Genomic DNA, 13,939 nt, shown 5'->3' on the forward strand with positions numbered 1-13,939 from the left:
TAAGGCGTAGCGGGTTCGATACCTGATGAAACTCTGTGTAATGCACAAATTGTTGTTTCTGGTCTGAGTGTCATGTGTATATTAAATTGTATGTTTGTAAACGCACACACGACACAGGAGAAAATCCTAATGTAAGGCAACGTTACAAAAATAAAAAAAGGCCTACGCATTTGTAACGCCTCTAGTGTTTCGTGTGTCCATTGTCGCCGACACTTGCTTACCATCAGGGGATCTGCTCGTTTACCGGCTAATCCCATATAAAAGAACCGGTTTACAACCACTTATCATTCTTAACAATTTCCAAAAAAGAAAATCCCAAAAAACTTTGTCCTTCCCGAGACTCAACCACCAAGCGCTAGCCATTCAACCAGCAATATGGACCTAGCCACCGCATCACAAGGGGTATGAATCACTAACTTTTTGCCACCTACATTGACCCTAGATCTAATGATCCGTGACTTTACGCTATTTGCAATCTTTTTGTTTCTAGACACAGGTAGGAACTGTAAAAATACTATTAATTAGTTTAATTATTATTAATTGTATTAAGAAGTTTTTTTTTTTTTTGATTTGTCAGTTGTTTTTCTTCATGGTCAATTCTGTGATACAAGTTGTGTCATGATTCAGTTTTTGTGATGAATTTTATACGTAACTAGCGACCCGCCCCAGCTTCGCATGGGTGCAATGGTGATATATTATGCATGTATTATACATATAAACCTTCCTTTTGAATCACTCCATCTATTAAAAAAACACTTCAAAATCCGTTGCGTAGTTTTAAAGATTTAAGCATACAAAGGGACATAGGGACAGAGAAAGCGACTTTGTTTTATACTATGTAGTGATAGGATGGCGCTTGGCCACCATCTCGCCTGGTGGTAAGCGATGATGCGATATGATAGAGATGAAGTTCCCCCTTGAAAAAAAAAGCGCGATGCATCACATTTCGCGCGCGCATTAAAGAGCCATCACACGTGGCCCAGTAGGACTGATGACTGATTCGGAGCTGCGGACATCCTAGCGGGTTTACCGGGGCTGCGGTTCAAAAACGTGTAGCGGGTTCGATTCTCGCACGAAACCACTCTTTGTGTCATTCACAAATTGTATGTAAGTATGTTTGTAAACGCACTCACGACACTGGACAAAATCCTAGTAAGGGATAACGTTTATAAAAAAAATCTAAGATTATAAGTAAATAAAAAAAACCGACTTCAAAAAATCAAAAACTAAAACAAAAAGTTAAAACTAAAAAGCATAAAATTACTATTATAAGTACTAAATGATAGGTTAGAAGTCAGTGCCATAAGTTCTAAACAAAATTATTCATTAGAACCTAATATGTAAGCTGTTTACAATTTCATGAACATTAAGTTATCTTATTTTGATATTAAAATTTTGAAAATCGGTCCACAAATGGTGGAGAAATCGGTAAACAAATAAAAAAATAAATAAAATAAACCAAACACCCGTATCGAGTACCTCCCTCTATTTGGAAGTCGGTAATGATATGAAACTGTCTTGTTTTAACAAAATGTTTTTTTTTCTTACCATTATTTTAATTCTGTTTTGTTTTTAAAGAATGGGTATAAAAATAAAATTTTAAAAAGTAGCCTTGGGTTAAAAGATTTCTTCCTGTATCTATAGTAACGGGAGCATTCATTGTATATTTTTTTTCTTTTTTTTAATTGTCTTTTTAAGTTTTTAAAATGCTTTTTTAAGCATGATTGTCAAGTTTGTCTTATTTCATCATCATTATCAATTGTATTAATGATCCAGTGGAAGTAAGTATGACTTTGGAAACAGTTGCTTCGGGTTCGATTCCCGAATCAATCTCAATTACAATTCGATAAACAACAGTTCCAGATAGTCCACAGCTGGACATTATAGCTCGTCTTTAGAAATCTCCATGCTTGTCAAACCGATTGGAGATCGCAGTATTAAAGATTTAAGTTTATCAAAGAGCTATGTGACCGTTGCCACTGATACTAAGCTATGTAGTTGTGCGAGGAAGATGCGCAGCTCGATTATGTATCACGCATCTTTCCATATAAAAAAAAACATAGCTTAGCTTAGTCCATTTCCACCAGTGCTAAGCTATGTGTACTAATGAATATGATTGGTGGAAGCCAAACGCATCCACAGCAACTTAGCATAGCACATTCCTATTGAAAAATCACCCTTAGTTGGGTATGCGACACCCACGACAAGAGTAATGGTGGTGACAAATGCATTCTACTCTGCATATGTAACGTTATGTTAACAAAATATTAATTTCTTTGTTTTATAATGACGTCATAATTAATGAAACGGTAGGAACTGTATCAAAAATAAAAACTAATATAAGTTGACCTCCAATTGTTTGACAAATTAATTCTGATGGGAGGTCTTATTGTATTGGTTGTTTTAAGTACGATAGCCTTCAATTTGCAATTAAGGCTTCGCTGCTGTAAAAGCTTTGCTATTAAAACGATGTGATTTATGTTAGCGATAAGATTTAAGTGTGGGAGAGCCATGCTTCGGTACGAATGGGCCGGCTCGACCGGAGTGATACCACGGCCTCACCGAAAACCGATGTGAAAATACGTTTGCGTACCGTACCGGTTACCGTAGGCCCAATTACCCCCAAAAGGACGGCAACACACTTGTAACGCCTCTGGTGTTTCAAATGTCCATGTTAAGTTAAATAAAAGTTACGCTTAATCAAGGTAATCGAGAAACGCTCGACTAGTTTTAGTTCAAACCGGGATTTATAATCATAAACATGGAAACACGACGTAAAACTGTAAATTAAAGCGTAGAATGATTGCTAGAATTTCTTCCTAGCGTATTATACCGCCGCGTTCCCGTGGGATAAAAACTATCCTATCACCAAGTCACTCTTACACTGTCTGTATACCAAATTTTATCTTACTTTTACATTTGTATTAGTAAGTCAGTAGAATTGTTAATTTTAAACCCCAATATCAAACATTTGTTTGCAAAAACAATACAATATTTTATTATTCGAGAGCTTTTAGAAACATAACACGCTTTTACTATTATATTAAATTACATATAGCTTTTTTTAAGATAGGGAAAATTATCCAATGACTATTTCCCGCCTTGGCCAAAGCGAGAAAGAGTGTCAGACTATTACTGACTAAAAACCACCCCGTTCCTTTTTTTTTTTTTGATGACTGGGCGAAACCTTCAAAAGGCGCCTAGCTAACCCCGTTCTTACTCCTGCTTTTCGAGCCGGAGCTCCGTTAATCCCGCTAGATCGTTCGCAGCTAGAAATATCGCTTAGCTCATCTCTTAAGCTACGTTACAAGCATTATATGCGGTATAAAAGCCACAAGGCTAAGTTTGCTGCCTCAGTCGTAGTAGGCGCGCGAAGCGTTTGCCACTGTAGGTAATGTTGTGTAAACAATAGTACCTAGTGTTGTGTAGTGTTTGTGTTCCAGTTTTCCAAATTTCCGACTTTCGGGTTCCGAGATTCCGATTTTCGACTTTCGAGTTTCGAGTTTCGACGTTTCGAGGTACTCAAGTTTCGGGTTTAAAGTTCAGCGAATAGGGAGCACTGGTGAGTTTGTTTTGTTTTTTTTTTAAGGGTTGTTGGCTCATTTAAGATTTTAATGTACAAAAATGTTGTTTAAATTAATTTAACCGTCGCGCCGTACTCAGAGTCATTTAATGATTACTTAAACTATTTCTTAGTAACGATTTTGTTCCGAAACCATCGCTAAGGATTGGGTTCAGGGGACCTACTCCGGTTCTCGAATCCAAAGTTTCGTTTAATCTTCGGCCGTAGGTTTTATTGATTTACTCATTTCATTCGTTAATTTTTGTTCACGAATGTTCGCAATAAATAGAATTGTAGTGTGCACTCTGCGAAGTTTCGGACGAAACTTCGTTTTTCGTTGAATTAGAGTAGACCCCCAGTTCCGAAGCTGCGGGCAACGTTACCGGGGCTCCGACTCAAAGCAGGAGTAGGAACGGGGTGGTTTTTAGTCAGTAAGAGTCTGACACTCTCTTCGCTTCTCCCAAGGCGGGAGAAGTCATTAGATGATTTTCTCTCACAAAAAAAGGACTGAGTTCAATAACCATTAAATGACTCTGAGTACGACTGTTTGTCATTAATTTGATGTAAGAAAATCTGTGTCAAAAGATTCATTATTAAGTTATAGTGTTTATTCAAAGTTATTCAAATGACTACCTATAATTTAATGTCTAGTTCAAATTGAGTTAATTAGACTCTAATTTGGTTAAAAGTAGGTTAGGATAAAGTAATAAAATTATCATCTTGAGTTAAGTAACTTAAAAGTCACGGTTTACTCGTACATTAATGGAGAAAAGCTCTACTAGTTTCGAGTCACAGAGGGACTCTTCATCATGACAGTAGGCTGTGCGAGCAGTGTGATGATGAAGAGTCCCTCTGTGACTCGAAACTAGTAGAGCTTTTCTCCATTAATGTATTTGAGTAACGTCATGCCTTTTATCCCCGAAGAGCTATGCAGAGGTGCACATTATGCGCTACGTAATTTTGTTATACAATGTACACCCACTTTTCACCATTTGTGTTATAAGCCCCATGTAATAGGGGGTGAGCCTATTGCCATATACTGGGCACAATTCCAGACTCCGTGCTACTACTGAGAAATTTTTGAAAAACCGAAAAATGCCTAGTAATGCTTTGCCCGACCCAGGAATCTAACCCGAAACCCCTTGTCCGGCAGTCGCACTTTCAACCACTCGACCAACGAGGCAGTCACTGTGACCCAAATTTGTAGAGCTTTACTCCATTAATGTACATGTGTAAACCAAGATTTTTAGTTAATTTTGTATGTCACACGATAGGTATTATAAAAGTATCATCGTGGGTATATAAATAGAGGTCCCTTGCTAGATCTTTTCTTTAATACCATGATACCTCCGTTGTTATCCCCGACCATGATCATAAGATGGTATATGGGGTGGTTACATGCAGAAAAATAAATATATTGTTGGTTATGGGAGCGTCATATTATTATAATGAAATACACGACTAGAATACTTAATTTATCCTCATTTTTTAAGGGTTCTTTTCCCATTATTTATTTATTATTTAGCCCAGGTTTCCTCGCGATGTTTTCCTTCACCGTTTGTCAGTGGTGTCTAAATAATCTTAGAAAGTACATATAACTCGGAAAGTCACATTGGTACTTGCACATCGCATTTTCTCGACCGACGTAATATAATAGGGATGATGACGGGGTATGAAAATTAAAAATATATTTAGTCCGTCAGTTAGGCAATGAAAAAATATTAGACACGTATTTTTTTTTATTTTGTCATATAAGATAACAATACTTAGATAAAACGAATCAAAGTTTAGAAGAGGGAGCAAATACGTCATTTCTACGTATAAAATGTACCTTAAAGTGACGTCACGCGATATTTTAAATCGAATTATCTTCCAAATAATTTGTTTCTGTGAGAAAAGAACAAATACGTGTGTAATATTTTAAAATAATTTACAAGACGGACATTAAAATAATAATTAGTCATCTACCCTATTATTCTAATTGCCTAAACTTGTACATGCATTCGGCTAAGCCAAGCTAGAGGCATTTATATACTACTTTATATGCAAATATATAATGTATGTATAACAACGCGGAAATGTCTAGTACATACATATATGTAATGGAACAAGTAAATATATCCTTGTGCTGGCCAAATTATTATTTTTTTTGTCTATAATTTATTATTAATCCAGTTAATGGCTAGTGGTCAAAATCAAAGTCAATGTCAAAGTATTTATTTCACTTCTTATTCTCGTGGACTACAGAGCGGGTGTACCAGGGCTCCGGCTCGAAAAGCAGGAGTAAGAACGGGGTGGTTTTTAGTCAGTAAGAGTCTGACACTCCCTCTCAACTCTCACTAAGATTAGATAAGTCAAGCAGATGATTTTATCTAATACATACATAATTCGCTTCATCAACAGTCATCAGTCTTTTCATGCATACTCGTCGGTAATTTTTCTTCTCGTCTAATAATATCTTCTGATTTATTTCGTTGCGGGATCCAAGACAGTCATCCATGTCCCTGAGACGCGCCTGACTTCAGTGTTCCGATGTTTTCATGTTTGTATCTACTGTAGATCCTGGTGCACAGGAGTTGCAGCGGTATGGGGGGTTGTGGCGGGTTTGTCTTATGAAAAAAATACTCATCGGTTAAGATACCTCTCTCAACAAAAGTGTAGTAGTGTAGTGTCTTTTTCTGTCGCTTTGACTGTATATTAGTTTTACATTGTTCTCACATAGCTGAAGTAATCGAAACAATGTAACCAAAAATTGTATTGTAAATCTGATTGAAAAAGAGTAACCTATGGAGTTTCTTGCTCGTTCTTCTCCATAGGAATCTACACTTTGGAACGAGCAAATAGCTTCACTAGAGGACTGACCGACAGACTAGACGTTATTAATATTATTACATTTGCTTTGACGTTCAAAAGTGCCTTCCTGGTCTATTTGAAATAAATGATTTTGATTTTGATTTGATTTGTGTGTATACTCGAGATTCCAGACTTCTTGCTAATAGGTTCTAAAATTATCAGGACGTCAACAGTTTTTTTATGGAACACACCTTTAAACTAACTTGCGTATCACCTGATGGTAAGCAATCGCCGCCACCTATGGACACTTGAATCACCAGAGGCGTTACAAGTGCTGCCGACCTTTTTTAGGAATTTAAAGTTGTTGGGGAATCATTTGGATGAATGGGAATGAGGATAATACCACGGTAACCTCACTGACACAACGTGAACACAACGCATTGCGTTGTGTCACGTCGAGTTTTCCGTAGGCTGTTATTCCGGTCGAGCCGGCCCATCTGTCCCAAACCCCCATGATTCCCTCCAACAAACTTTTTCAGGTTTGAAAATTTCACGACGTCAATAGTAATTTGCAACGAACCCCCTGCTAAGTAATAGCTTTTATAATACCTAGACAAAAATGGCAATTTACCATTAAGTACTTATTACCTAATTTGGTAATTACAAAGACAAAAGACTATAAACACTTAGTACTAAAATAAAAAAATGCTTAATGGTTCAATTAGTGTACAATTATAATAAAACCTTAACCGCAAAATGTAATAAGTGGGTTTTTCTTAATTATCAGACTTTTGACCGACTTTTTTCGCGAGTAGAAAGAATTGAGTATGGGAGAGCCCTTCGGAAGATAAATGGTATGTTATGTAAGTTATTTTATCTTAATTCTCATTTATTTATTTATTTAGTTGTCTAGTACATTTTTAAACATTTAATTATCTTCAAAAAATACATTAATTTTTATCAAAACAGCAGTTTAGCCCACCAGTAACGGGTAAATCCAAGCAAAGTTAGGACTTCAAGAGAGAGGAATCTACGGACAATACGCGCCGTGTCCAGAAGTACTGCCTTCTGCATCAGGCTCTTGATCCAACCATCTAACGTTAGCCTACTCAGGTGTTGGTCGAGGCTTTTGGCTATGAGGCACGGCACAACGATTGCTGAATTTACAATCTTATTTATTTTATTTTGATCCGTGGTCGTCCCACTGCAGGGCAAAGGCCTCCCTACCCTCCTTCCACTCCTCTCTATGCAGAGTAGGTGTCAAGTTCGTCTCGCCATCTCCTTCTGGGCCTGCCGCGACGTCTGGTGACGTTATGGAGGCTCCATTCAGTTGTAAGTTTTGCCTACAGCATACAAAGTTATATAATTAAAAAAAAAACTCGCGTTGAAGTGATTGAAGGTGTTATGTACAACCTCTAACTATGTGAACGTAGATATCTGAAAGTTAAGTGGTGATACGGCATAATTTTTTAAAACGGTGAAAAGTAGGCGTTAAATGAGCGCAATTTTTACGTTAAAAAGTGTTTTTGTTTTTTCGAACCTAGTACTACTACTTCAAGAATGAATTAAAATTATAAAAAAAAAAAAACAATATTGAAGGTTTATGCAATTCTAATTTATGGCCATGCGAACTGAAAGTAAAGTTATGGATAGTGGATACGGCAAAATATTGTAGCAGAGAAAAATTTTTGTTGGAGTTAAATGGACTCAACTTTTGCGTGAAAAAGTGTTATTGTATTTTCGTTGGTTTATTGGTCGTAAGTGTGACTATCGGACAAGGGTTCAATGTTCCCGGGTCGGGTTTTCAAATTAGATAGAATGATTCAAGAGGAAGGTTTATATGTATAATACATGCGTAATATATCACCATTGCACCCGTGCGAAGCTGAACTGCACGTTTGGCGCGGTGGCTAGGCAAGTGACTGTCGCGCAACGTGTAGCGGGTTCGATTCCCGCACGGAGCAATTCTTTGCGTGATCCACAAATTGTTGTTTCAGGTCTGGGTGTCATGTGTATGTGAACTTGTATGTTTGTAAACGCACCCACGACACAGGAGAAGTTTTTAGAAAAAATAAGATAAAAAATAACAAAAAAATAAACCGCATCCACAATTTACTAATTCTTTTCCAAACAAGTAATTATTAAAGAACAATTACACTACAGTCGTGAACGAAAGAGGTCATTGCCGGCTCATACAAACTTATAACAACACTTGCAATCAATCAAAAACATACCTTATACCAACGACATAAAGTCCTTCAATCAACCAAACGAACTGCAAAAACTAACTTGGTAAACTATTGCATTTTGCAACTAGGAAATTATGTTCAAAAGCTGAGTGATTAAGGTTGAATTTGCATTGTTTAGACGTGGTTATTAAATATTTAATTGACTCGCTTGATAATAATTTATTGTTAACAAAAAAATATAATAAACGACATAGGTACATGTTTGACTTGATCGCCAAAGCTTTAACCGACTTCTAAAATAGGGGAGGTTCTTGATTCAACTGGTATCTATATAAACTTTTTTAACCATGTATGTCCTAATACCATGAGTGGAGTCATCCCCCCTTCGCATCATACGCATACCCAAACCCCCCAAAATATCGACAACACACGCAACGCATCGTAAACGAGCAGACGGATCACCTGATGGTAAGCAATCGCCGCCGCCCATAGACACCCCAAACACCAGAGGCGTTACAAATGCGTTACCGACCTTTTAGGGGTTAGGAATTTAAGGGTTGTTGGGGAATTAGGGATTGGGAAGATTGGTAATTGGGCCTCTGTAAACCTCACTCACACAACGAAACACAACGCAAGCGTGGTTTCACGTCAGTTTTCTGTGAGGCCGTGGTATCACTGCATTCGTGCCGAAGCATGGCTCTCCCACACTTAAAAATTAGTGAAGTTATAGTAGCCTATTTAAAGAAAACGTAGTTACTACTAAAACAGCTATTTGAATTCAAGGATAGATGTTGCAAGAGTATTATCCTGTATAGTTTAGAACTAGTTTCGGCACTACGCCTATATTTGAAAGTAATACCAAGTGATTATCTATCAAGCATTCTGAATTGTTAGTCTTTTACGGTCATTCTCAGTAACTAAACTATCTATCTGTAGATTGGCTTACTAGCAATACAATAAATCTTTATATATATAATTCTTCTGTAAGTGTGTATGTCACTGAACTTCTCTTAAACGACTGGACCGATTTTGATGAAATTTTTTGTGTGTGTTCAAGGGAATCTGAGAATGGTTTAGATTCACAATTTTGTCCGCTGGACAATGTTTTTTTAATTAATTTTTAATTTATTAGTAGTTGTTGATTTTGGAATGTTTTACATTGGATCCGACAAATTTTCAAATTAAAGACGTGTAGACAGGACAACGTCTGTCGGGTCCGCTAGTTTATTATAACTTTCGTGAGACATACTAAATTAATTATTATGTTATCGGCTTACTCACGTAACTGTTTGACGAGGAACTCGACTAGTTTCAAGCCAAACTAGAGGCTCATATTCATGAGCAGCATTCCGCGACAATCGCCGCGTCGTGTGTCGGGGAATTAGAAATATAATGTTGTCATACACAAACACTCCTTTTTTAAGAGGGGAAAATCATCCAATTACTTAAAGAGATGGTGTCAGACTCTTACTGACTAAAAACCACCACGTTCCTACTCCTGCTTTTCGAGCCGGAGCCCCGGTAAACCCGCTAGGTAGTTCGCAGCTCCGGATATGCTAGAGGAATGTATCTTCTATCTATCTAATCGTAATATTTAAGGTTGGACGGCAAGCAAGTATACCAGACTTTCGACTTTTTACAGTATGTTTGTTACTTAATGACTTCAAAACGGCTGAAGGAACCAGGATGAAATTTGGAACAGGAGTAGATTATAATCTAGAATAACACATAGGCTACTTTTTATTTTATTATTCTATCTTTGGGGGAGGAATCATCCAACGATTTCTTCCACCTTGGGCGAAGTGAGACTGAGTCAGACTCTTACTGATTAAAAACCACCTGTTCCTACTCCTGTATTTCGAGCCAGAGCCCCGGTAACCCGATAGGTAGTCCGCAGCTCCGGATCTATTATTTTAGCTAGCAATATATAAGATTATTATAATTTTATTGCCCAGATAAAACGTTTATCGGTTGAAATTCAATTTCATTAGTAATGTCATTTGGTGATAACACAACTTCTTGCCTTTTAATATTGTAGACAGAGCTGCACATTGCACGTTATCGTTGGTCGAGTGGTCGTAAGTGCGACTGCCGGGCAAGGGGTCTCCGGCTGAGCTGCGGATGACATAAAAGGTTACCGGGGCTCTGGCTCAAATTTTGTTTTACAAGTTTATTTGGATAAAGTTGTACATATTTTGTATACTACCCTACTGGGATGATAGAATAATGTATGAAAAGTATACAATATGTCGTGGTAGATCGGAGTGCGGTTCCGAAACCTACCAACGATAGCTACTAATGTGACATTTTCCGAGTTATATGTACTTTCTAAAATTATTTAGACACCACTGACTAACGGTGAAGGAAAACATCGTGAGGAAACCTAGGTTTATAATTTCTACCTATGAGTTTGAAATCGCCAATCCGCAATGAGCAAGCGTGATTAATGCTCAAACTTTCTCCGTGTGAGAAGAGGGCTTTGGTCAGCACTGGTCACTTTTGTTGTTGTTGATGCGATGTACGGGAAAAATAAAGGTGACATAATAGTTATACCTTTTCTTATTATTTCTATTATGTCGTCACCACGTATTTACCTGGGTGAATGCACTACACAATGCAAACATGTGTTAGATAAGTTACATAATATTATTTATTTTTATTGGGCATTGTATACAAATAATAAATAAGTCAATAAATCTTTTAGTTACGGTTAAACGCAAATTACCCAAGGGGTCATTAATATCGCCACATGTAAACAGCTCATGTAGTGTTGATGTCCAGTCCACAAGGATTTAGTGTGGACTGTCCAGGCGACACACGTACTTAGGTATCGTCATGAGCTAATGTTCACATGTAAACAACAGCTCATGTAGTGTAGATGTCCAGTCAACAAGGATGTAGCGTAGACTGTCCAGGCGACACACGTACTTAGGTATCGTCATGAGCTAATGTTCACATGTAAACAGCAGCTCATGTAGTGTAGATGTCTAGTCAACAAGGATGTAGCGTAGACTGTCCAGGCGACACACGTACTTAGGTATCGTCATGAGCTAATGTTAACATGTAAACAGCAGCTCATGTAGTGTAGATGTCCAGTCAACAAGGATGTAGCGAGGTTGACTGTCCAGGCGACACACGTACTTAGGTATTGTCATGAGCTAATGTTCACATGTAAACAGCAGCTCATGTAGTGTAGATGTCCAGTCAACAAGGATGTAGCGAGGTTGACTGTCCAGGCGACACACGTACTTAGGTATTCTATGAATCGGAAACAGTAACCTTTATCTTTTAAATTAATTTCAACGTAAAATAGCCTTGTGTGGTCAATTTAAAACGTGAGGATTTTTCTAAGTACAAAATAGAGTCAATGTGTGTTTGTGGGTCAAAAATGTATAATGTAAATCTATTTTCCTAAGAACTGTGTTTCTGACTTCGATCGAATCATAGGTCTGGTAAAGGATAATTGGATCTTATGCATAATCTAATGCTACACCGCTACGAATCCGCAAACAGGTAGACAGATAAGTAACACTCACTTTTTACTGGTGATGAGTTCGATCTCTGAGTCAAGCAAAGCATAATAAAGCTGCTCAATGTACACCCACTCAAAAAAAAAAGACTCCATGCTACCACTCAACATTTGTGTTATAATATAAGACCCATATATCAGGGAGTGAGCCTATTGCCATATACCGGCCACAATTCCGAACACCATGCTAGCACTACGAAATTTTATGAAAAACCGAAAAAAACCCAGTAATACTTTGCCCGACCCGGGTATCGAGACCCTCTGTCCGCCAGTCGCATTTACGACCACTCGACCAACGAGGCAATCGAGATTTAAACTCAATATTTAATTAGAAAGGTGACCTATTGTAAAATAATTTCAACTACATACATATATGATTAAAATCATTAATTATTTTACGACCCAATTAATTAATTTTCAATATACGTTTAATATGTAAAGGGTAAATTATTTAACAGTGAATGTTGGCGCACTGACTTCGACTACCGACCTCGAATATCTAGGTCGCTTGTTCGAATCTAGATGCCTAAGTTGTGTGATTTTAAATGTTCAAATATATATTTATTATCTGGAGTATTTGGGTGTGAGCGTGTGCGCAAATTATACGTGGTTCCAATAACAGATGTCAAGTGTAGAAGACCGGAGTATACCACGGCCTCACAGAAAACCGACGTGATGCAACTTGCGTTGTGTTTCGTTGTGTGAGTGAGGTTACCGGAGGTCCAATTAACCCTTTTCCCAATCCCCGATTCTCAACAATCTTTAAATTCCTAACCCCCAATGTCCAGTAACGCAATTGTAACGCCTCTGGTGTTTCAAGTGCAGTTGCTTTTGTGCTTTTAGGGTTAAGTCATTAAGTCTCCTGCATTAAATTCACCGAGTGAAGTGGAAACTATCGTTTTCTTTTTCTTCTCCTCTAATAATATCTTCTGATTAATTTCGTTGTGGGATCCAAGACAGTCATTCATGTCCCTGGGACGCACCGGACTTCACTGTTCCGGTGTTTACTGTAAATCCTGGTGCACAGGAGTTGTAGGGTTTCGGGAGATTGTGACAGGCTTGCCCCAAAAAAATAAGTACCTATGGCAAAAATGGCTAAACGCACGGAATTTCTAGACTCCAAAAGGTCCGTATAATAAAACTACAACTATTGGAGTCTGGTCAGTCTTCATCCCTATTACATATAACTCATAATACCTCTAATACGTGCAATTCTACCAACCCCTTCATTGAACAAAAAGCGTGACGTTACATTACATAACAAAACACCGAAAAAAAACGGTCACCCATCCAAACATTGACCTCACCAACCTAAACTTAACCTTGATCACGAATTAAATTAGATTCACTTCTAGTATTTTTAACCGTAAAATTAACCTATTACAAATACAATAGTCGTTTTGAACCAAGCTAGGTCATTTTAACCCAGTAGAGTTATTACCATCTACGTGGTTAATTTTAACCACGTAATTCAACCAAGGTTTGTGTCGTAACTGGTCATTCACTGTGATCCATGACCTTGGTGTTTGACTGTTTTATCTATTGTTAGCGCATCGATCAGTTTATAGAGGTTAAGCAAATTTTCGAGGTCAATTTTTGGATGGGTGGGTGGGGTGATTTGTTTTGGGGATATGTTGAGGTTGGGTCTAATTTTAAGGTGGAGAAGGGATGTTTTCTCAGAAGCCGGATAGTTTTTTTTTTTGAGGGGGAAAGTGATCCAATTACTTCTCCCGTCTTGGGTGAGGCGAGAAACAGTGTCAGACTCTTACTGACTATAAACCACGCCCGTTCTTACTCCTGTTTTTCGAACTGGAGCCCCGATAAACCCGCTAGGTAGTCCGCAGCTCTGGGTCTGATGGCTCTTTG

The 13,939-nt window shown here is 37.8% G+C and overlaps 1 protein-coding gene across 1 annotated transcript in view; it reads left to right on the forward strand.

Annotated features, from left to right (window-relative positions):
* Positions 1-3,353: 3,353 nt before the first annotated feature.
* Positions 3,354-13,939, forward strand: part of LOC118280301 (organic cation transporter protein) — a 32,663-nt gene continuing 22,077 nt past the window's right edge. The window contains exon 1 of the mRNA XM_050701901.1: positions 3,354-3,562. The gene's annotated coding sequence lies outside the window, so the exon portion shown is untranslated. The remainder of the gene's footprint in view (positions 3,563-13,939) is intronic.

Source organism: Spodoptera frugiperda, chromosome 21, assembly GCF_023101765.2.
Source record: "Spodoptera frugiperda isolate SF20-4 chromosome 21, AGI-APGP_CSIRO_Sfru_2.0, whole genome shotgun sequence".
Taxonomy (NCBI): Eukaryota; Metazoa; Arthropoda; class Insecta; order Lepidoptera; family Noctuidae; genus Spodoptera; species Spodoptera frugiperda.